This window comes from Micrasema longulum, unplaced genomic scaffold (genome assembly GCF_059751315.1).
Source record: "Micrasema longulum isolate JH-2025_06_02 unplaced genomic scaffold, ASM5975131v1 h1tg001345l, whole genome shotgun sequence".
Classification (NCBI taxonomy): domain Eukaryota; kingdom Metazoa; phylum Arthropoda; class Insecta; order Trichoptera; family Brachycentridae; genus Micrasema; species Micrasema longulum.
The window spans coordinates 896,289-920,152 of NW_028278531.1; the positions used below are offsets into that span (position 1 = coordinate 896,289).

General features: G+C 31.7%; 1 protein-coding gene and 1 long non-coding RNA gene across 3 annotated transcripts in view; both read left to right on the top strand.

Moving 5' to 3' along the window:
• Window positions 1-23,864, top strand: part of LOC148275765 (uncharacterized) — a 330,688-nt gene that overhangs the window by 199,315 nt on the left and 107,509 nt on the right. The gene's annotated exons all lie outside the window — the stretch shown is intronic.
• On the top strand, window positions 623-1,922 carry LOC148275766 (uncharacterized). The gene is made up of 2 exons (XR_015823946.1): window positions 623-973; window positions 1,584-1,922. It is a non-coding gene; the product is annotated as an uncharacterized LOC148275766 (long non-coding RNA).

Here is a 23,864-nt window from a genome sequence, read left to right on the forward strand (position 1 = left end):
AACAACTCTTTAAGGATTAGAAGCCAACGACACTCTTCATCTTGAAAACGGCGCTGGGTTTGTTGCTCAAGTGTCCAAAACAAATTAACAACTTTATCAAACCTCAAGAGCCAATAATTCTTTAATATTTTTGAATAATTATCTAGTTTTGGTATTTTCTTTTGTTTTATATGCAAAATATACATTTTTGTTTTGTTTGTTAATTGTTTATAACTTCTGTATTTTTAAAAGCCCTTTAGGTGTTTATAAATAAAAATTAGACCTACCGAGGTCGCCATGTAACTGTTAGTTGCAAAGGACATTTAAACGTAGTTATTCAGGAAGCAGCCAGCCATAGAAAAATAAAATTGAGATAATAGCACTTTTGTGAAAATAATTAATAATCGAATGTACACAAGGGTTTGAATGTTTTTACTTTGAGAAATGATAAATGATAAATAATGTAGGATTACCTTATTTTACTATATATATATATTTTTTATTATGTATTTGACCTATATGATTGTTAAAGTCCTTTGATGAAAATTTTTTTTTGTGGAAAACAGCCTAAACTCTGATTTATGTTGTGTCATTATATGAAGACCTGTAATAAAATAGGGCTTAAATACCAAAAAATAAAAAATGACGTTGAGTATGAGGAAATGTTCTATATGCCTATGCCAATAACACAAATTAGAACTTATGTACCAGAAAAAAATATTTTATATCAATCTGAAGTCATGTATATGGGATGGAGCCTAAGTACAATACCCATTAACGCATATAAGGGCCTACGTGATTAATCGCAGCGCTAAGCATTTCATACAAAATGGCTGGACGCGAGACTTGTGATCCGGATACGCCTTTTACAACAAAGCGGAAAAGAAGTGGTTTTAATAAGTTAAGTGAAAATAAAAAGTTAAAAGCCCAAGGGAAACAATATTGTTCTACTAAAAATGTGATGGTACCAGCAATAAGTCCTCCGAATACTTCGGTAAGCCGATTTGTTTTTAAAAATCTGTTTTGACAAATTTTTGACAAGTTTTAACTAGCGTTCAGAATCTAGGGATGTGCAAACGATGTCTGAGGTGCACAGGGGTCAAAGAGTATGGAAAAATATTGGCTTAAAATACAATCTTTGAGTGAATTACTAAAGTTTTAAGAATAGCGGAGTATTTTATGTTCATTCGCATGATACTTTGCCTTATTTATTCTGAGATTTTAAAAGGATTTTTCTATATATAGCTGTAACAAGTAACCCCGTTATACCTAATTTCACAAATTTTATTCAAACGTTTTAACTAAAATTCATGTACAATTTAGTATGTATTTCATATATAATTTAGAAGATTAATAGCTTTATAGCTTAATTTACAAGAAACATTGGGCATTTTCCTAATTACTCCTGCGAGATTATCAGATAGGTGGGTGAATATTTATTTTTTGGCAAGAAAGCGATAAAAATACGGCATTTCGAAATGTCAAAAGTGAAATACATATTCACCCAGGTAAATAATTTGTAGTATTGTTTGTATGTCAACCTTAGAAAGTGGCATTTAGGGTTATTTTTGACAGTCCTCCGTAAAGTTGACTTTTTTTTTCAGTTCACTTGCAAGTGCCAGAATGACTGTAAAAGTCTTCTTTATGATCAAAAACTGCAGTTGCATAAATAATTTTACGAAGCTGGTGACTGGTTGAAGCAAAGTGCATATTTAATGGGATTATTCCATATTTCAAACATTAAAAGACGGAGAAATGGGAAATACAAAAACCCATCAGAAAGCAAAAGGCAGTGTACTGTTTATTACACTGTCCCTAATGACAATGGTCAAGTAGTCAATGTCTGTCGTGCCACTTTTATTGATATATTTGGAGTAAGTATTAAGGTATTCGAATCCTACTAATAGAGAAAAAAACGCGGAGAGACTATCCTCACCGAAAAAGGGGTAATAAGAAAAAATATCGAAAATTCGATCATGAAGACGAAAACCAAGTCATCGGGCATGTTAAATTGTTTCCACGACAAGAAAGCCACTATTCACGAGCTAAGATAAGTAATAAATTAATTAAATTTAAAAATAAATAAATAAATTGGCGATATAAAACCTATAAACTACGCCAATTAGATTACCAAAGCCGGATCACGGACGAAAAAAAAAGATTTACTCAACATGATCGAGTATATGCCTTCTGAAGAACACAAAAATTTCTACAAAAATCTTTTCCAGTAGAGAGTTATGATAGATATATTTTTCCATTGATTAATAATTATTATTTTTAATTTACATACCTACATTATAAACGATGTATTTTTTTGTTAAAAATTATTAGTTTTACGCATCCTTGAATTAAAAATCAGACATTTTAATGGATGTTGGTCATAGGCCCTATTTTATGTTTTTACGCTAGGCACTTAGGCCTGACTAATGAAATAGCAGTTGGTCTTAAGGCCTTCTCAATTACTTTGTTATTTTATACCCTTTTAAAATAATATTTTACAATATAATTTTCACTAAACTTATTTCTTACACATTTGTACACATTTTAAAGAATTAAAAAATATATGCTGTATACCAAAAAAACTGAGTATATCTTTAAACCCTTGTAACTTTTTTTCACTTTTCTGGTGCTTAGGCCCAATTTTATTACAGGTCTTCATATATTGATCACATGATAATTTATTTATATAGGAGTACCTTATTGTAAAGAATCACTGAAATTATTTTTAGTAAAACTTTAAAAATAATTTAATTGTGTTTTTAAGAAACATTGGTGTTTTTTTAAGTCAGGCTGACCATATAACTTAAATAACGCGTTTTGCAGAAAAAGACCAGATCAAATATCTCATACAACCTCTGAATGTATACGGTGACATTCATTTTCGCGACATTTTGAAATCATGACATTTTCAGAAAGTGATTATTACAGTTTTTTCGTATGAAAGCGGCCGAGCCATTTTCTATCAGAACATGGAGTTGACCTTTTTGAACCCAATAACACCAATATTCCATTTTTCAAAATTGTGGAACTACTTTCATCTGTCGGATATCGCTTTAAAAAAAAAAAGTGAATTTCCATGCTTTCGAAGGAAACAACCATAATGACGTTTCCTTGTAAGGTTAGGCAGAGACTCTTTGCATAAATACTTCGTTTAGAAGAAGCGCAGAGGACAATCGTACGCCTTCTCATACATGCGCGGCGATAAATCTGACTTTTGACACGTCCAACTTAAAGTACTTGTTGGATTTGGTTATGCCATAACTTTTGAGGTCTTTCTCGATTGCTGCATCCATCAACATTCGCGTCGTGAATCGTTTTAGACGATCTTCCGCTGTCCATTCGTTCTACATGTCCGAACCGACGCAGAACTCCTTTCTTGATTTTGTCGATAGTGCTTATCTCAGCCTTACATGATGTACGAATCTCGACATGTGTGGCACCTATCGTACATAATTTTATCTCACATTTACCTGACAGATCGCAGCATTCAGCATACTTTCATCCTTGTTTTTTCAATTTCAATTTCAATTCGCTCACATCCATTAAGTTCTGCACCAGGACTCAATTGGGAACTGCCAAGTTTTCTTTATTTAAACACAATGGGAACAAACTCATTCTAATAAATATGGCTAAACAATGTTTAAGTATGTCCAAATGCTTGCAGACTGGCTGGATTTCCTCCCTAGGGAGTTAATCATATTAAAATTTTAATATATATATATATATATATATATTTTAACAGAGAAGGAAAACATTATTGAGAAGAGAATATGGACGTCTAGGCATTTACAGGGCTTATGACCTGTCATTGGCTGGTTTAACATTCACCATTCTGCCCATGTTTAAACATCCACATTTCCTCAACTCTCTCATCTGTTGACTTTTGTGAAGTAAAGAAGCTGAAACCTTTATTATGCGGGAGAACCAAATCACCTACTTCTCTTCTCAATAATCTTTTCCCTATCTGTTGAAATAAATTTAAATATGGCTTATTTTATTTAAATTTTAAATTGTTGTACGCATAAAAAACACCATATAATATTTCCTTTAAAAATAAATGGATACGCGTTTGGTGACGCATTAGGCATCTCTGCTTTGAATAATCTTGTACGAAATGTTATTGTTATGTGCAGAAATTTGTTTTCACTCTGACCTAGATTTATTTATGGATTTATTGAACTGTCCAGCAAGAGATAAAAATACTCCAACGCATTAAAAGAGATCACGATTATAATTTGGACTAATGTAGGAAGCGGACTTCCTACATGAAATGAAGATATTTAAAAACTGAACAAACCGTTTGTAAATATTTTATTCCTAGAGCCAAATTCTCCTGATTTACTTAGTCCAACCATCAAGAAGGGATGCTGGTATTACTACCACCACGCCATTTCCCAGTACGGTAGACAGAGAGGATGGCCAGCCACACACGTCTATCCCGATAAGATTCCAGGCTTCTTCCACATTCATACATCTTGTCATACATGCCCTAGAGGCGTGCGGCGAATATTATCAGTAGGGATGCTGACGGATGTTTATCGCGAGAATGTATCCTTACCTCTGTTCTGTATAAATACATTTAACTTTTTAAGAAAGATACCAGTCTCGAAGATGTCGCGAAAGCGATAAAACCGGTCACTGGATATTCCAAATTTGTGGATTAAAGTATCACTCGTGTTTTATTTACATAATAAAAAATGAGTCTAGAACTTATTAAGACAAACTTTTTCATACACTATCATTCTGGGCGACAGAAGCGATGCAACACCCTGGCAGGCTCTGTCTGTATCTGGGACCCCCGATCAGAGAACCAGGGCGTCACCGTGTTCCATCGAACCGCTTCCCTTTTTCTAACTTCCCGCTATACATAATATATCCAAACATTTATTCTTCATCACATCACACAATTCGTTAATTTTTTCACTCATGCATCCCCTTATATTCCATGTCGCAAATCTGCATTCTTAAAAACACATATAAAAATAGTGCGTATTGGACTACTGACGTTTTTTGCATTAACACAAAGTGGATTTCTGATTTTTATTTAAGCTTATTATGATACTTTCTGCATTTTTAACATCAAAATTAAAAAAATGGACTTCTTTATTTTATTCTCTGAGGCTATTATTATGCAAATACGTTGAAAAATCAAATGTTTTATATATATCATTATTTTTTTTTTAAAAACAAATTGTTCTTAAGCTATTAATCTTACACCAACCACAAGAAGTATCCTCTTTTTTTGATGTGGTATTCGTTTTGTTTTCTTCGTGTGTACTTTCGCCTTGTGTGTTTCTTTTGTAAAAATTGAATGATTTATTCGACATGTTAAATAAATAAATAAAAAATGCATTAAAACAGAGATGGATAACATTTTAGAGAAAGGAATATGGAAGTCTAGGTATTGACAGTGGTTATGACCTGTCATTGGCTGGTTTAACTGGTCGAAGAAGAAGTATAAGCATGTCTGGTTTACTTCGTTTTTATTGTATTTAAATAAATCTCACGTAATGCCTTTTACCAAACAAAAATACAAAGAGTGTAGAAATAAACACTTCAAATAATATACAAAAGATAAACAAAGAAAACAAAATAAAAAAGGTTTATATTTATATATTACTAGCTGACGCAAATCGATCTGGAAAAGCGATCGTATAATTTTTACCGGTAAGTAATATTTTTACCTTAATCAATACTTGTTTAAAATAGCTATTTTAATGTCAAAAAACAACTGTTAATGTTACCAATTCGTGAGTTAAATCCTGTTTCTGTCCTCCTCAGTTAATCGGGTTCAAAGTGAAACGACAAACAAAGGTGACGCGTATGCGGAAGGGTGCGATATATTGAATATAACTTACAGTTGACCGATGTAAATAGTCCGTGCTTTTTACTGTACTACGTGTTTTGCTTGCCAAAGTCGACGTGATATGACGTGACGAAACTTGCTCCCTCTGCTGGTAATTCACTTTCTTTGGGGCGACTTTTAGCTCGGATTTCTATGGAGTGTCATCTCTATATATTATATCTCAATGTTTGTCCCGCGCAAAATAAATTCTATCATTTTTTACGATTTATTTTTAGTGTAATTATAGGCGTGGAGACTGGTTCACACAGAACAGTTAGTAAGTGGTTATTTACAAATATTTACCATCATTTTTCAGGTACTTTGACAATGATTAATAAGGAGAAACTAAAGCTAAAATCGCAACAAGATTTATGGAATTCCAAGCCAACTGAAAAATACATTACATCTCCCATGATAAAACTAACTGAATTAAAACTATTAAAACCTAAAAATAAATTAATTACAAAAACATCGCACAGCGCGTACAGAGTAAAAAATACGTGAAAGTTTTTAATCAAAGCAATAAACGCTCTTTTAGTTGATTTGATCGGTTCAATGGAGCAAATGGGTAATGTTTTTTTAATGGATATGTTTTCATCTGACACGAAACTGTTGAAAATATGCAAGTCTAGCAGGGATTTATAGAGCTTATGATCTTTCGTTGACTGGATTATGTGAACACTTTATACACTATGTCACTGTGTCATTCACCGTTACATGCTTAAAATCCATATTTTTTCTACTTCTCCATAGTCTTCATTCAAGAAAAATAAAATATTGTTGCAACAGAGAAGGAAAACGTTCTTGAGAAGGTAATATGGAAGTCTTCAAGTCTTAGAGGAAATTGTTTTCAGGTGTTGCCTAGTAGGTGAATTGGTTCAGCCGGATGAATCTCACCCACATGATAAAGGTTTTAGCTCTTTTACTTCGCAAAAGTCAACAGAAGGAAGAGTTGATAAAATGTGGATGTTTAAACATAGGCAGAATGGTGAATATAACACAGTGTGTAAAGTGGCCACTTAAGCCAGCCAATGATAGGTGATAAGCCATGTAAATGTCTAAACTTCTGAATTCCATTATCTAAAATGTTTTCCCTCTCTGTTTTAACAAGTTTAAATCTAAATAACTCCCTAGGTTGGAAATCCAGCCAGTTTGCAAACATTTGGACACACTCAAAACATCGTTGCATATAAAGCTCATTGAAAATGGCCCCAAAACTGGAAATATTTGGGTAAATCATGAGTACGCAAATATTTCTTCATTTGTTTTTTAATGAAAAATAAATAATGATGGCTTTATCGTATAATTAATCGGCCTCGTGATGTAATGGTCAACGCGTTTGCCTACCAAGCAAGAGGTCTCGGGTTCGACTCCCGACATGGTAGATATGAAATATTTATTTAAAAGGATGTTTTCACACCAGAATATTTCATAGCCCCTGGACTGGTACCTGAAGCGTAAGACTGGTCATCTTATCTTCATGTAACAAAAAATGATCAAGGTATTCTGTGATTGGTGTACCAATGCATTGCCCTATGCACCATTAGGTGCGGAAAGGGAATAGTGAAAATAATTGTAATTGTATAATTTCCATACATTTTATCAGACTAGTCTTAATGCCTAGAGGTACCAAATCAATTATTTAATACCTATACAAACTTTTAAATTGCATCTTTTCACTTTTTAATTCTTTTTCATATTTAGGCTAAATTGTACGAAGATTTCCGCCTCGATTAATTTTGAATATGTTTGAAAAAATTTATGCGCACTGGCTAAGAATATTAATATTTGAGAAATTAACTCTCATACGCGGTGGGCAGTAACTCGCGGACTATCATTTTATTCATTTTTACTTAATGTATGCATACTTTAAATACCCTGAACTAGTGTCTAAGACTAAGAGCCGTAAGACGTAAGATCTCGCCCAGATGTCAGAAAAGATCGTCATGTTTTATTTGTTTTTCCTGATACTTTTTATAACGCCGTTTTAATAAACAACGTCACAAAGGCGATGTACAATAAACATCAGAACACGTCAAAGCGCATGAGCGATGGGAATTCTAGTTCCTTGTTCCAAATTTATATATAAATATAAAATATATTTTTGCATATTATATAGGAGCTTTATTACAGCAAATTACTCGCGAAAAGAAAAGAAAACATTTAATACTGGATGGCAAATTTATCGATAAAAAAAAAAAAAATACACATCTATATTTATATATTTATTGTAATTTTTTTCTTACATTACATAGCATACAAACATAACATAAATTTTTTTAAAAAAATAGAAAAAAACCCCCATGGGAATAGCCTGTGCATGGGTATACTCGTACATGATTTTGTCAGATTTACGTTACAGCACGTACACAATAAAAATACGCTGTAAAAATATTTAAATATTTTAGTGTATTTATTTGTTATTTTACAATTTATGCTTTTTTTACGTTTATGATAATTTTCCCTCATTGAGATGTCCCGTGTTCTTTTCTTAAATATGTATTACGTATTATAAGATTAAAAGTAGATTTTTTTTATTTGGTCTAGTATTGTAAATATATTTTATCTTATTTTTTATGTAACAGCTGTAAAAATCCCGAATAAAATAAAATGAAAATAAATAAGAAACAAAAAATAAACCTTAAAGAACAAATAAAAATCAACGTTTCCCAAAAAACAGTATCTCTAATAACTAACTAATAACTAACAGTAACTTCTTTTGAGTGTCATAATTTTTTTTTTATAAATTATGTAGTAAAATACTATTTCCACATTATTTTTTGTTGATATGGCACAATATATTTTTTTGTAAAATCATTTACAATAATTTTTTTAAGATAAAATTAAATTACAAAACAATTTTTTTTTTTACATCTTTTTCAAAAAATATTATTTTACCATCAATTGTTGATAAACTATCAAGTCACGTATTTTTTGTCAATAATATTTATTGATAAAAATTACACGGTAAATTTTTTTTTTCATCAATGTTTGTTTAGATAGTAAAATATTGTTTATTATCAATTTTCGTTGGTATAATTGGTAAAGTTTTTTTTTTCATTAACATTTTTGCTTTACATAATAAAATATTGTTTATAATGTTGATATACTAAAATTGTAAGATTGCAAAATATTTTTTACGATAAATTTTCTTTGATATAAATCATTACGTTGTAAAAAAATTCACAATAAATTTTTGAAGATATTAATTACATTATTATGCTCTTTTTTCATTTATATAAATTATTTTTTGCACGTTTTTTTTTACTAACAATTTTTGTCGATATGAATTTTATAGTTTTTTTTTCACTTAATTGAATTATCCCTATTAATAAATGATTTATGATTTTGAATGTAAAAGTAATTATTATTTTTCTAATGTTAGATATACGAGAACCGAACTTAGACTTGATGTCCAACAGCATAACTTTTCGAACGACCTTAGCCTAAAAAGATAATTTAAAAATTAATTGATTGATTCCGGTAGTTTTGTGACATGGTGTATTATGTAAGCTCATCTTTCTTAATGGTACGTAGGGTACAGAGTGAGTGAAAAAACAGGTTCTCTAAAAAAAATGACTTGTACACCTTTGCCTAGTAGCACATCGTAATTAATCACTAAGAGCCTATTTCGATTATCATAAATCTTGGTCATCAGAGGTACAAGTAAAAAAACAACATGTCAAGAGAAATTTTTAAAATATCATTTAGATACTCAGAAATCATTTCGTTAATGATTCAGTGTGATCTTTGTGTAAATATTTTTCAACAGAGCTGAAAATTTATAGTGACACATCAAAAGAATTCGTTTATCAATTTATTTAAACACCTAACATCAAGATAGAAGATTTATAAAAATAGAACATTTGGTTTGGAACAAAATAACCGAAATTTTGACATTCCATCACATTGCATGAGAATTCTGGAAGCGTCGCGCGTCGTTGCAAAAATTGTTATCTTAGATTGTTAAATAATTTACGGTGATCTTCGTCATCCAGTGCGCCAATATTGAAAACATCGTTATCGCATCGAACGTAGGTCCATTTCCGTGCTCCTTTTCTTTATTCAAATACTCCAACTTTGTAAAAAATAGAATGAAACTCGTTTTTGCATTAAACAGTCAGCTTATCGTTATAACCAACTACGCGTCCAAAATGGTCGAAAATTGACAGATTAATTATAAATGTGTGTACCAATCGAGGAAAAAGCACGCTCTCACAATTACATATTTAAATTCGAAATTGAAATATTCGTGTATTTTTTTATCAAACCTCATATGTTAAAAATAAATAAATAAAACTTTTCAAATCAAACCACAAAAGTAAATTTAAGTGAGTCGACCCAAATAGAATCGTGTAATTACTGACTCATGAGTGCTCTTAGAACGACATAATGGCCGTTTTCTATTCATATTCTCTACCAAGTTTAGCTCTGTACGTGAATATTTACAAAACGTGGGTTTTCCCAAATGTTTAGAGATTTTTTTTTCATTTTTCCTACGGGCTGGATTTTAAAAATAGTATTTCATTTAGTAAGTTTATGTGACATTTTTTGTAAATAAACGTTATTGAAATAAAGGTTATTTATTAGTAAATATTAATTTATCTCTTTTGAATCCGCGACTTATGTCTGAGGGTGGTGATCACGCCCGAATCCAGCGGCGAAATCACAATGATTATCAACATGCTTAAAAACAAGCTAAGCATTTGAGCGATCACAATGAACGATAATAAAAATATTTAAATTTATTTCAACAGAGAGGAAACACATTTTTTAGAAGGGAATATAGAAGTCTAGGCATTTACAGGGCTTAAGATCTGTCATTGGCTGGTTTAAGTGGCCACTTTACACACTGTGTAACATTCACCATGGTGCCCATGTTTGAACATCCACATTTCCTCAACTCTTCCATGTGTTGACTTTTGTGAACCTTTATCACGTGGGTGAGATTCATCCGGCTGAACCAAATCACCTACTAGGCAACGCCGGAAATCAATTTTCTAATTTTTATACTTCTTCTTTTACCAGGTAGTGATTCAACAATGTTTGAGTATGTCCAAATGCTTGCAGACTGGCTGGATTTCCTCTCTAGGAAGTTATTCAGATTTAAATTTATTTCAACAAAGAGAGAAAACATTTTTGAGAAGGGAATATAGAAGTCTAGGCATTTACAGAGCTTATAACCTGTCATTGACTGGTTTAAGTGGCCACATTATGTAACACAGGTCATAAGCCCTGTAAATGCCTTGACTTCTATATTCCCTTTTCAAAAATGTTTTCCCTCTCTGTTGAAATAAATTTAAACATTAATAACTCCCTAGGGAGGAAATGCAGCTAGTCTGCAAGCATTTGGAAATACTCAAACATTGTTGATAATAAACATACATAAGTTATCGGGGTAAACGCGTGTGTAATCTCTAAGTCAACTCTCGTGTCGGTTTGTTTTTTGTTTTCCTCGTAAATAAAGACTGCAAAAAATCGGCGTTTATTATGGAAAAATAATACAATATATTGCATTTGCAAATTAGCAAGGAGTATCTGAGACAAAAAAGTGAAAATTAAATTATGAACATTTACTATGGCGACTGCTTTTCTTGACATTTGGCTTGCCGACCGCCGCGCCGGCTAAATGTAATAAATAGCATGGTAAAAATACCCAAACACTTATTACCATCGTCAAGACTTTTATAAATGAGCGAAGTTATTTTAGCTATAGCATCTTGTGTGCTTGTATTTTCTTTAAAACTATACTGATGTGAATTGAGTGAATTGTTTTTCTGAAGAAAATTTGTGAGTTGTTTTTTAACCGATTTATCAAAATTTTTTGCTGTATTAGAAGTAAGGGATATTGGTCAATAATTATTAACGTTTGTTGCGTTTCCAGATTTATATTGGTGTAACTATAGATTTTTTATAAATTGTGAAAAACAATCCTTTCTCCAAATTTTTGTTTATTATATAATTAATAGGAGTTTTTATTTCTTTACAATTTTTTTAACGGTCTTAACGCTGATTTTATCATATCTTGGACTAACTGACGCTCTCAGGCTTTTAATAATGTTTTCCACGTCTTTTTCGCGAATCGATTCAAAACCGGAGAATTTTAAGATTTTTTTATTTATTTATTTATTCATAGTTTTCGCTTACAAACTATAATTAATAATAAAAATAATGTGACCTCACTGGGGTTTCCCGTGCCGAGGACACTTAACAATTCAGTTTTTTTTAATTACATTTGAGAATAAACAAAGAAGACTCACTGAAAAAACAAACATAATTAACAAATATTCAGACAGTTTTAAAAACAAGGTATTTATGTACATCTATATTATTTATATTACAAAACACACAATGAAAACAACAAAAACCTAACATAAGCCATACAGTTGTGGAGCAGTTGATTCAGCATTGGTATGGGCGAATGAGACAATCCATTATACTTCTACCTAGCTCCACTATCCATTTTTTTATAGCCTTTTTAAACATTTTCTCATTACTAATTGCTTTAATAGATAGTGGAAGTAGGTTATAGATTTTAATTGAATAATACTCAAAATCCCTTTGTCCGAAAGTGGTATTCGTTTGTATTTGTTTAAGTTGTTTATGTGTTGAGGATTTAGTGATTATATTATTTGTATGTGATGTATTGTGGGGGTTATGTCTTTCATTTGAGTAAGAGTTTTGAATTCATACAAACCAATAAATAGCAGCTAGAAAGCGCGTAGACGAATGAAATTCTAGCTAATCAGAAATGTTTTTTTTTCAAATAACAAAAAATACATTTGCCGAAGTAGTAAGTTTGGCAAGTATCTAATAATAGTAATATTCAACTAATTGATTTAAGCACAATTGTTCCGAGTTCCGAAAACCAAATAAGGAACCAAACGGCAACATCATGCCCCGGGCGTTAATTCTGATGATGGTAGATAAAAACGCGATAATGACTTCAGCAGCAAGTTTTAATCAATTGAACGAACGCACCATTCAATTTTCTCAAGAACTATAATCTAATGATTATTAACTTTGCTTTCATTAAATCTGCATTATATTTATTATAAAGCGGCGTGTCGATGAATGGTTTGACAGAAAGTTATTTTTAAATTTATTGATAAAAAATATTTTAAAATTATTTCTGACGCCCATAGATACATGCAGTGGTAAAATTCAAGAACGCGGGCAAATTTAGAAAAAAATAAAGAAATTCAAGAAAATAAAAGAGAGAATACACATAATATACATGGATACAAAAATCTATTGGTCAAGATAAACAACAACAAACCATCACGCCGTTACACCGTAGGGGTAGGCAGAGAAGATAGAACGCCATATCACATTTAAAAATGTTTTTTTTTTTACATCTGAGCGTGTTTTTCATTATTTATTTTAATTCTTACCTTTTAATTACTTTTACGAAAAACTTTTAAATATTATTTCCGTTTGTAAATACTAACTATAAATTTTTAAATAACTTTTTTTACTTTCGTTTTTAATTTTTAAACAATTTCCGTTCGTGTTTTTTTTCCTTCTCTTTTTTGTACTTAAAAAAAAAAGTTTATTGATACTATTATTTGACCCTTTATATACATATACAATAAATATACATATAAGGGCGGGCATATTGCCTTAAGGCAATTTCTTCCTACCTACCCAAACCGTTCAGTTTGAGAAAATTATAAATACGTGGACATATTGAATCTTACAATTTTATACAAAAATTAAAAGCAGAGATTAACAAAAATAAATAAATATATAAAAAAATTAACACTTATATAAAATGATAACCTTAGATATAATTATAACACAATATGGAAACTTCACTGGTCCATTAGAGTTAAGTCTAACCATGTAAAATATAAAACTTTGTTACTGTACTGTATGTTTCATGAATAAAAGAAAAACAAAAATAATAAAAAAGAGTCACTCTGCATAAAGGCCTCGTTTTCTCTACATTCATACATCTTCTCATGCACGCACGCCGATTATTCCTATTCTTGACATGTCCGTCTTCAATATTTTGATGGACTTGATCGTTTTCTTCATCCATCAGCATTCGCATCGCAGATCCTTTTCGCCGTTTTTTCGCTGTCCATTCGCTCTACATGTCCAAACCAACGCAGCACTCCTTTCTTAATTCTGTCAATAATCAAGATAAAAATAATAATTAAAAAAAATATGGTTGAAAATAAAAATTAATAAAACAAAGACATACGTGACTAAAAGGCTGACTTATTGCCGCTAGCGATTTTTTACAGTCTCCCCAGTAAAAATAAAATACAATAATAATAAAAAAATAAATAAAAAATTATAAACTGTAAAAATATAAAAATTGTGTTGCAAACGCGCTGACGCGTTTGCCTACCATATAAGATGTCTCGGGTTCGATTCCCGACATGGTTGAGATGAAATTTTTATTTAAAAATATGTTTTTACAATAGAATATTTCATAGGTAATCCTTGGTAAGAAGTCGTTTGGAGTTTAGTTCCATTATTTGGTCGCCACATGAGACTCGATACTCTTTGATGGTGGAGAGAGTGCAGAAAAAAATTCTGCGCTATCTGTACCTAAAAGAGTGTGGATATTATCCTTGGCTCTTCCCAACCGATTTTTTACTGGGGATGCTAGGCTATCAGTTATTATGGAGGAGGAGGGACGTTCATTTGGGTGTTCACTTTTTCCAGGTGATCGGTGGTCGTATACATAACTCAGAAATTCTGATGGATGTAGGTCTGTTCGTACCTGATAACTATCTTCGACAAAGACAGCATCGATTGTTTTACCTACCGCGATGCAGAACCAACCTGCCAATGGTTATGCCGGTTGGTAGAGCAATCTTGCTACTTAATCGTATCGCCTCGGATGTCGACATATTTCACGACAGTGGGCCTTCCCTTAGGAAAGCACTTTCTAACTTTTAATTTTTCTTTTTACATTTTGCTATATTATTTTAATAACATAACTATCTACTGTAATTTGTGATCTGTTATTGTATTTAGAATGAATTGGGTCTTTTTTCTGTAATGTTCTAAATATCTGAATAAATAAATTAAATTAAATGAAACCCTAAGACTGATCATCTTACTTTTATGTAACAAAAATAATCAAGATGCTGCGATTGGTGTACCAATGCAGTGCCCAATGCACCTTTAGGTGCGGAAAGGGAATGATGATGGTGATGTGTTGCTCAGTGCTTAAATTCTTAACGTTAAAATTTACTGTCTTTCATCTTTTAAATGTTAATTTATACCAAAGTAACATTTATCGAATGAGTTCACTTTTAACAGTCTTAACAACAAAGTCAACGCTTTGAATATTTGACTAAATATCCGACAACAATGTTAATGCTTAAAATATTTAAAATAGTTAACTTTCCTCCATACAAAGTAACTTAGATCTTTAATTTCTTCTTTTTGCTATTTCATTTCCTTCTTCCATAAATTATGAATAAAATAAGCTCAAGTATTGAACTAGGTACTGAAAATGCGATAAATTATACACGACCATAATAATTAATTACTATAATTGATCCGGACAATGTTGCTAGGAGAAATGTTATGCATCGTTAGAACTGGCAGCTTGTCATTAAAACAGGACGGTAAATAATAATTGTTATTTTAAATTGTGTACATAAGACAACGAAAGGAATTTCATCGTTTTCTTCTTCTTCTTCAGCCTTCTGTCCATCACTGTTGGATACAGACCTCTTCTATATCCTTCCATTTCTTTCAGTCGGTTGCTGCTTGCAACCCATTTTTTCTCCCACTGCCGGGGGGAAAAAAACGTCTACAAGCTATGTTGTTGGATCATCTTTTTTTAGGTCTTCCGACGCCTCTCTTATTCTCCCAAGGTCTCCATCTTAAAATTTTAGGAGTCCATCTTGTGGGGTCTTGCCTCGCAACATGTCCTGCCCATTTCCACTTCAGTTTTGCTGCGCAATCCATGATATCGGCTATTCTGGTTTTGTTCCTAATTTCCACATTTCTTACTCTGCTTTATAGGCTTATACCAAGCACTGATCTTTCCATAGATCGCTGTGTGGATTTTAGCTTTTAAACATTCCTTTTTGTAAGGGCCATGGTCTATAATGCATATGTAGTCACTGTTAGTACAAACGATTTGTATGTTTTCCTTTTCAGACAAATCGGAATCCTTTTATTTTTTAGTATGTGTCTGTTTTCCAAAAGCTGCCCAATTCATTCCAATGAGGAACTTCAGCCCTACGGGAAATTGGATACAAAAAATGTTTTCTTACGTGGGGTAAAAATTCGAGCATTAAATTGTACGGCAAAGTTTTTTGAAAATGTACAGAAAAAATAATCAAAATTATTTTGATAAAAACGCACTACTTTAAATGACGTCACTGGTTCATGTGAATCAACCTATGATCTGAGAGCTATGGAAGATTTCCGGTCTGCTTGTCGCTTCTGGACCAATGGGAAGAACTGAATGAGTTATTTCAGAATTACAAAACTTTGAAAAATCGTAGCGCCGATAATGCGATATATAAAAATTAAAAAAAAATAATATTGACTTAGTTTAACAGTCTATTAACAAATATATATTTTTTTTAAACCGCTGAACTTCCTCATTCTTCTTGGCATTTCCACCGTTTGATTTTCTCTGCCCAGTTTTATCTTATGTCCAAGATATATGTATTCATCTCTTATCTACGAATTTCATATGACATAAATATTCATAAATTTACTATCATCATCCACACCCAACGGTGCGTGGGGCGCTGTTTAAAAAAAATAATGCGGCGAATCTAGATCATCAATGTAACGAATATTTTTAAGCTCTCAAAATTTTGTGCCCAAAATTATTGCGACCAAGCTGACGCCTGTCGACTGTTTGAGATAATTCGAATATTCGAATGAATTTACCAATCGAATGATTTGTAATAGACTTTTCAAAAACTTGCAAATAGAGCCGTACATATATTTTTCAAATAATCCCTATTACCCTATTTGCAATTGATTGAAGTTTCTAATTTACATTCATACACATGGTCCAATTACTTATTCATTCATTCTTTCATTTAATACAACTACTGAGTCATTAAAATATTTCAACTGAGATGAAGAACATCTTAGATAAGGTAATATATAAGTCTATGCATCTACAGGGCTTATGATTTAAGTGGTCACTTTACACACCATGTAACATTCGCTATTCTGCCCATATTTAAACATCTGTATTCCTTCAATTCTTTCATCTGCTGATGTTTGTGAAGTTAAAGAGCTGAATTGTTCAAATATGGGCAGAATGGTAAATGTTACACAGTGTATAAAGTGGCCACTTAATCCAGTCAATGACAGGTCGTAGGCCCTGTAGATGCCTATATTACCTTCTCTAAGATGTTCTTCATCTTTGTTGTAATGTGTTAATATTAACAGATCCCCAGGGAGTTAAATCCAGTCTTGATTTCACCCCCCGGGAGTCATTAAGATTAACAAATTACAACAGGGATGGAGAACACCTTAAATAAGGGAATATGGAAGTCTAGGCATTTGCAGGGCTTATGACCTGTCATTGACTGGTTTAAGTGGCCACTTCACTAAAATCAACAAATGGAAGAATTGAAGAAATTTGGATGTTCAAACATATGCAAAATGGTAAATGTTACACAGTGTGTAAAGTGGCCACTTAAACCAGCCAATGACAGGTCATAAGCCCTGTAAATGCCTAGACTTCCATATTCCCTTATTTAAGGTGTTCTCCATCTCTGTTGTAATTTGTTAAGCTTATTTGGTTATTAATTATTGTTTTCTTATTATGAATCGCTTTTTTAATTTCTAAGATATAAATAATGATATCAAATTACCCCCCGTGTAAGAAAAAACCACTTGATTTATTGGGTCCACGTGTAGTATTTAGTGAACATGATAGAAATAAAATAAAAAGGAATCAATTCATTAGTTACGTAAACCTTGACAAAGGAGCTTGTTTGCTTTGAAACCGGTCGGTGAAAAATAAAAATTAGTGGTTTAAAACAAAGTTGTTTTATTTATTTTATTATAATGAATAACCACAAAATTAGAGCTTCAAATATAAACTTTACAAAAGATATATTTAATAAAAGTTAGTGAAAAGAAAATAAAATGGTTTAGTTATTTCTTAAGACTATCAAACTAAACTCAAATAATATTTTTTTATTCTTATGTAAAGTATAATCATCGCTATGATTTGAAGTTTTGCGATTACTCCCCCGTGACGTGACGAGCTTAAGTCAATGAGTTTCCACGACAATGAAAAGGACCACCTCGTTTTTGTCAAAACACCTGGTTTTTTCACCTGGATCCTTGACGTTTCTTAGCAGTTTTTTTTACATTTCGAGAAACTTCGACGTATAATTAAATGCTGTAATTTTTACCGGGTGCACAAAACATTTTTTTATATCCAATTTCCCGTTACACTGAATTTCCTCATTGACGAAATCTAAATTAAGCAAATTTTAGTTTTTTTAGACAATCATTTGTCAGCAAAATTTTTTGTGCTACACTATTTTTAATAAAACATTTGTAGCTAACTTTATTTTTGGTGAAATAATTGATACGGTAAATGCAAGCAAAAAACCTACTCTACAGGAAATAAAAACGAAAATAAATCAATTGATTTAAATAATTTAATTTATAAATAGTTTTTATGTTAATTACAGCGTATACAGAATGTTTCGTTAATGGACATAACTTGGTGTAGGATGATCCGTCGTTCGGGGTTGGTTTTTCGAAGCTCAACTTTGACTTCCAGCAAACAAATGATTGTATACCTATCGGCAGAAACAGTTCTTTGATTTTTCAGAGGAATCATCGCTACGTGACTTGCTTTTGAGACAAATGTCGCGAATATTGAGATATAATATATAGAGATAACACTCAATACAAATCGGAGCTAATAAGTCATCCCGCAGTGACCAGCGGAGGGAGCAAGTATCATCACGTCATATCACGTCACTTCGACAAGCAAAACAAGTTGTACAGTAAAAAGTACGGACTGTTTACTTCGGTCTACTGTAAGTTATATTCGGTATGTCACTACCTTCCACATACGTCTCGTCTTTGTTTATCGTTTCACTATACGCCCGACTAACTGAGCAGAACAGAGACAGGAGATAGCTCACGACTGGTAACATATTAATTAAACGTTTTTTAACATTAAAATACCTATTATAAAATTAAAACATTACTTACTGGTGAAAGATTATACCATCGCTTTTCCAGATCGATTTGTGCAGTATCTTGGGTACATTTATGCATTTTAGTAATTGCGAGGAGAAAAGTAGCTGCTGAACGCTCGCAACAGACTAAAGTCTGTTCTATCAAACATATGCCATTTGGCCGCAGGTTGAAGGAACATATTTTGAACGCTCATGTTTACTTTAGTTATATACCTCAATGGTCACGACCGACTTTTTGGACACACTTTGAGAACGAATGATATTTGTAGGCTTTTCTTCACCTTGGAACACCCAAGCAGACGATTGGCGTTTATTTTCTTATTCATCGCTACTAACAATGCTGTATACATTTTTTAGACAAAATTATTTATACATTTTTTTTAAATTAAGGTCTTTAAAATCCTCAACGATGCCTCAATCTTGTGATATGTCACATGTTGATCTTCCTTGATGAGCTTGCGTACAGCACCGACGTTTTTCTGGGTGACTGCCGTTTGCGAAAATTTTCTCGGTTTAATTATTTTATTCGAATAACTTGTGAACTTTGACAATTTCGCTGGATAGTTGATACAACACCAAATGATTTAGGTTAACTAAAGATAAAGGTTTTTTATATTTTTTTTATTTGATTTGAAATTTATTTATCAACACTAACATTTATTTTATAAAAATAATATATCATTTTTTTTTTTTATTCTGTTGTCGATAATTATGTTTTTTACGCCTTTTGAAAAGTTTGTTCGAGTGTTTTGTTTAGTTTTGTCTGGTAGTTTTTTGTATAATTTCAGTCCCTGATTTATAAGTCTCGATTGTCCTTGTCTTGTTTTGGAATGTTGTATGTGATATTTATTTATTCACACTCTTTATCAAAATACAATTCCATGTTCACTTTGCCCAGCTAACAAGGGTACATACCCCGTTCCAAGCTAGGCAATTACATTTTAATATATTATAATAGTTAACAAATTTATATAGAGCACAGACAAACAAAATATAAACTTATTCGGATACACATTTTGATTCATATACATACAGACATACACATATATATAAATATATGGAAATTCTCCAGCAGCCTAGTGGACCACATGGTGACGATATCTACCTACTGTCTACAAAAGATTCTCTTCGGACATCTATCTCCCTTTGTTTACCATGGAGTTGATACAGTGCTTTATTTATTTAGTTTTTTATTGCTTAGTTCTTGGCATGAACACTTGACAAACTTACTACTATGCTCTATTTTTAATAAATTTATTGATATCATTCTAACTTTGCTAGCTGCATGCGCTTTGTAGCTGCACGATGATTGGTTATCTAGCTTTCATATACCAACTTAAAAATACCTAAATTTTATAAATGGGGTCTAGAATTCCAATCGTCTATGCGCTTAGTAGCTGCAATACGTGTTGTAATCTTACTCCTTTTTATTATTCATATTTTTTTTATTTTTTTTTAGTATCATTAATACACTAAATTTATTTGTCAATTTTTAAAATGTGTAAATGGGGGCTAAATTTCTAACTGTCTATGCGCTCTGTAGCTGCAAGACGTCCGGTAATCTAGCTCCTATCTGTTATAATTTTTGATTGATATTAATTGAAAACGAGGAACTAGAATCCCAACCGTCCATGCGCTCTGTAGCTGCAAGACGTACTGGGATATTTATTAATTGTACACCGTCCTTGAGGTGATTTTCACAAAAATGGCGCTGTATAAATTATTCAACCATATATAAGGTTTATATATTTATTTTTTCGGGACGAAATTTTTGATTTTTGGAAAAAGACTCGATATTTAGCTAATTAAATTATTGATGTAAGCTGTCCATGTCAATTGTCTATCTATTGTTGGTCTTAAATATTTGACATATTCAATTTCGATTTGTTTATGTAACCGATTTAATGTAATTTTTTTCTAGAATCAAAATTTAAAATAATACTTTTTTTTCATTATGTGTAAGTAAGTTTGTATTTCTCTATTTTTTTCATTAAGTGTAAGTAAGTTTGTATTTCTCTATTTAATCAACATAGTTAGATCATCGTTTATGTCTGTGTTAGTAAATACGTCAGTTTTGATTTTTGTAAAATTGTCCTATGTCGTCAGCATACATAATTATTTTTTCTTGAAAATTATACAGTGATAAGTCAAATATATAATAGTGGTCCCAAAATAAATCCCTGTGGTACTATTCTTACTTATCCTTTCTTTTTAATAGTGACATTCAATACATGGAGCCGTTTATGTCCCTGTATCCGGATTTTAATGTAAATCATTTCTTATTTATTGTGTATGCAGATAATTGGTAGAATTCCATCTTTAATTTGGTAATGTATCCAAAATAAAACAAGTTTATTGGATTGTAATTCTACTTTATTTTTTATAAAATATACAAAGGGTAGATTGTGACGCGTTTCGTCTTGTTAGGACATTTTCAAACAAACAAAAAAGAGTTTGTGTTAATAAATGTTATCAAAACCGTTTTCCTAGGAAACCACTCTCTAGTCACTGTTACAACGGCTGTCCACCGCATCACCGTTCACTACGGCCGTTAAGATACGGGCACCGCTGTCCTAGGAAACCCTAACTTAAGCGTCCATTAGCCATTTAATCAAATGCTGGAATTTAATATACATCCGAACGCCTCAACTGAGCGGTTGATTTAACTATTTAGTGGCGATATATATATTATATTTGAGCTAGGAAAGGGTTGGTTTTACATTTCTTGTTTTGTCGTTGACTCACAGGACATTCTGTATATAATATATAAGATTTTTAAATTCTGACCACGTCCAAACATGACGACCTTGGGTTTTTTATTTCAATTTAATAGTGTTTTTTGTCCATAGATATGCAGTTATTTGTGATAATAATAATTTGATTAATCGGCCGGTAAATTATTTTCAAACCATTGCAGATTTTACACATTACTCAAAAAAGCTTTCTTTAAAATGACTTATATCATATCAATAATTTATGTGCATTTTTAAAAAATAAATAATTTATTTAAATTTTGAAATAACCTTTTTGTGAATGGAATATAGAAGTCAAGGCTGAATCATGTATTTATTTGTACGTAAGCGGGATTATTTTTTTATTTTTTTTTAAACCCGTTAGGGTCATATAAACACAATATAAAGTTATGTCTCGCCCGGTTAGTATTATAGTTTAGTTTTACATTAATACTGATTTTTTTTATTTACTATACTATTTTATTTAATGGTCAGTGTATTTGTCTACCATGCAAGAGATCTCGAGTTCGATTCCCGACATGGTTCATATGAAATATTATTTGAAAGGGTGTTTTTACACTAGAATATTTCATAGTCCCTGGACTGGTACCTGAAGCGTAAGACTGATCATCTTACCTCATGTAACAAAAATAATCAAGATACGCTGCGATTGGTGTACCAATGCAGTGCCCTATGCACCATTAGGTGCGTATGATGATGATGATGATTTTATTAAAAAATATTCGAAAAACACCTTTAAAAATGTAATTGAAAATATTTTTTTTTACAAAACAAACCATCATGCCGTTTCACCGTAGGGGTAAGCAGAGAGGATAGAACGCACGCCGGTTATTCCTACTCTTTACATGTCAACTTCAAGTATTTTTTGGGCTTGACCGTGCAATGTCTTTCCATTTTCCAAATGCTTGCAGACTGGCTGGATTTTCTCCCTGGCGAGTTATTCATATTTAAATTTGTTTCAACAGAGAGGGAAAATATTTTTTAAAGGGCATATGGAATTTTACTAGACATTTACAGGAAGAATCTCACCCATATTGTAAAGGTTTCAGCTCTTTTACTTCACACAAGTCAACAGATGGAAGAGTTGAGGAAATGTGGGATAAATGTTACACAGTGCGTAAAGTGGCCACTTAAACCAGCCAATGACTGGTCATAAACAATAAACGTAAATGCCTAGACTTCCATTCTTCCTTCTCAAAAATGTTTTCCCTCTCTGTTGCAAACAAATTTAAAGTAAACAAATTACAACAGGGATGGATAATACATTAAATAAGGGAATATGGAGGTCTAGGCATTTACAAGACTTATGACCTGTTGTTGGCTGGTTTAAGTGACCAATTTACACACTGTGTAACATTCACCATTTTGCCTATGTTTGAACATCTATATTTCTTTAATTCTTCCATTTGTTGATTTTAGTGAAGTTAAACAGCTTAAACCTTTATTGTTGTAAAGAGATTCATCTGACTGAATTAGTTCACATACTAGGCAACGCCTGAAAACAATTTTCCAATTTTAAACTTCTTCTTGGACCAGTTGGTTTCATTACAATATTTGAGTTTGTCCAAACAAACAAAATACTGGATTTCACCCTTGGTGAAATTCAGTCTTTTGTCTACAAATATTTGGACAAATTCAAATATTGTAACAAATTTAAAGGTTTAAATCATGTTTATATTCAGTAATAGATTCACTCGTTTTTAACTTTTCTCTCATCAATACGCGTATAGAGTTTTGGTTCTATTTCACAAACCGACTTGTGCTCTTCACCCACCTGAACACAGTGTTAATGATATTTGTTATAAACTACATTTTTTTTTAAATTTCATATCTTATTTCATTTTAGTTACTAATCAAAGTGGTGTTGCAATTATGTTTCAGCGGCGGTACAGCCTGGGGCTCAATAATCTAGGTCGGATCGCAACCAATATATCCAATAGATAGAGCCGGCAAATATACGAAGGTATAAAGTTTGCCATTAAAATTTAAATCATGCTCCATAAAATCACGATTTAAAGGGAATTTTATTTTATAGTATAGGTAATTTCAAGCGAATCGATTAAAGCGAATGGCGTAGATTCAAATATTATTTGCTTTATTCATTATTCATTA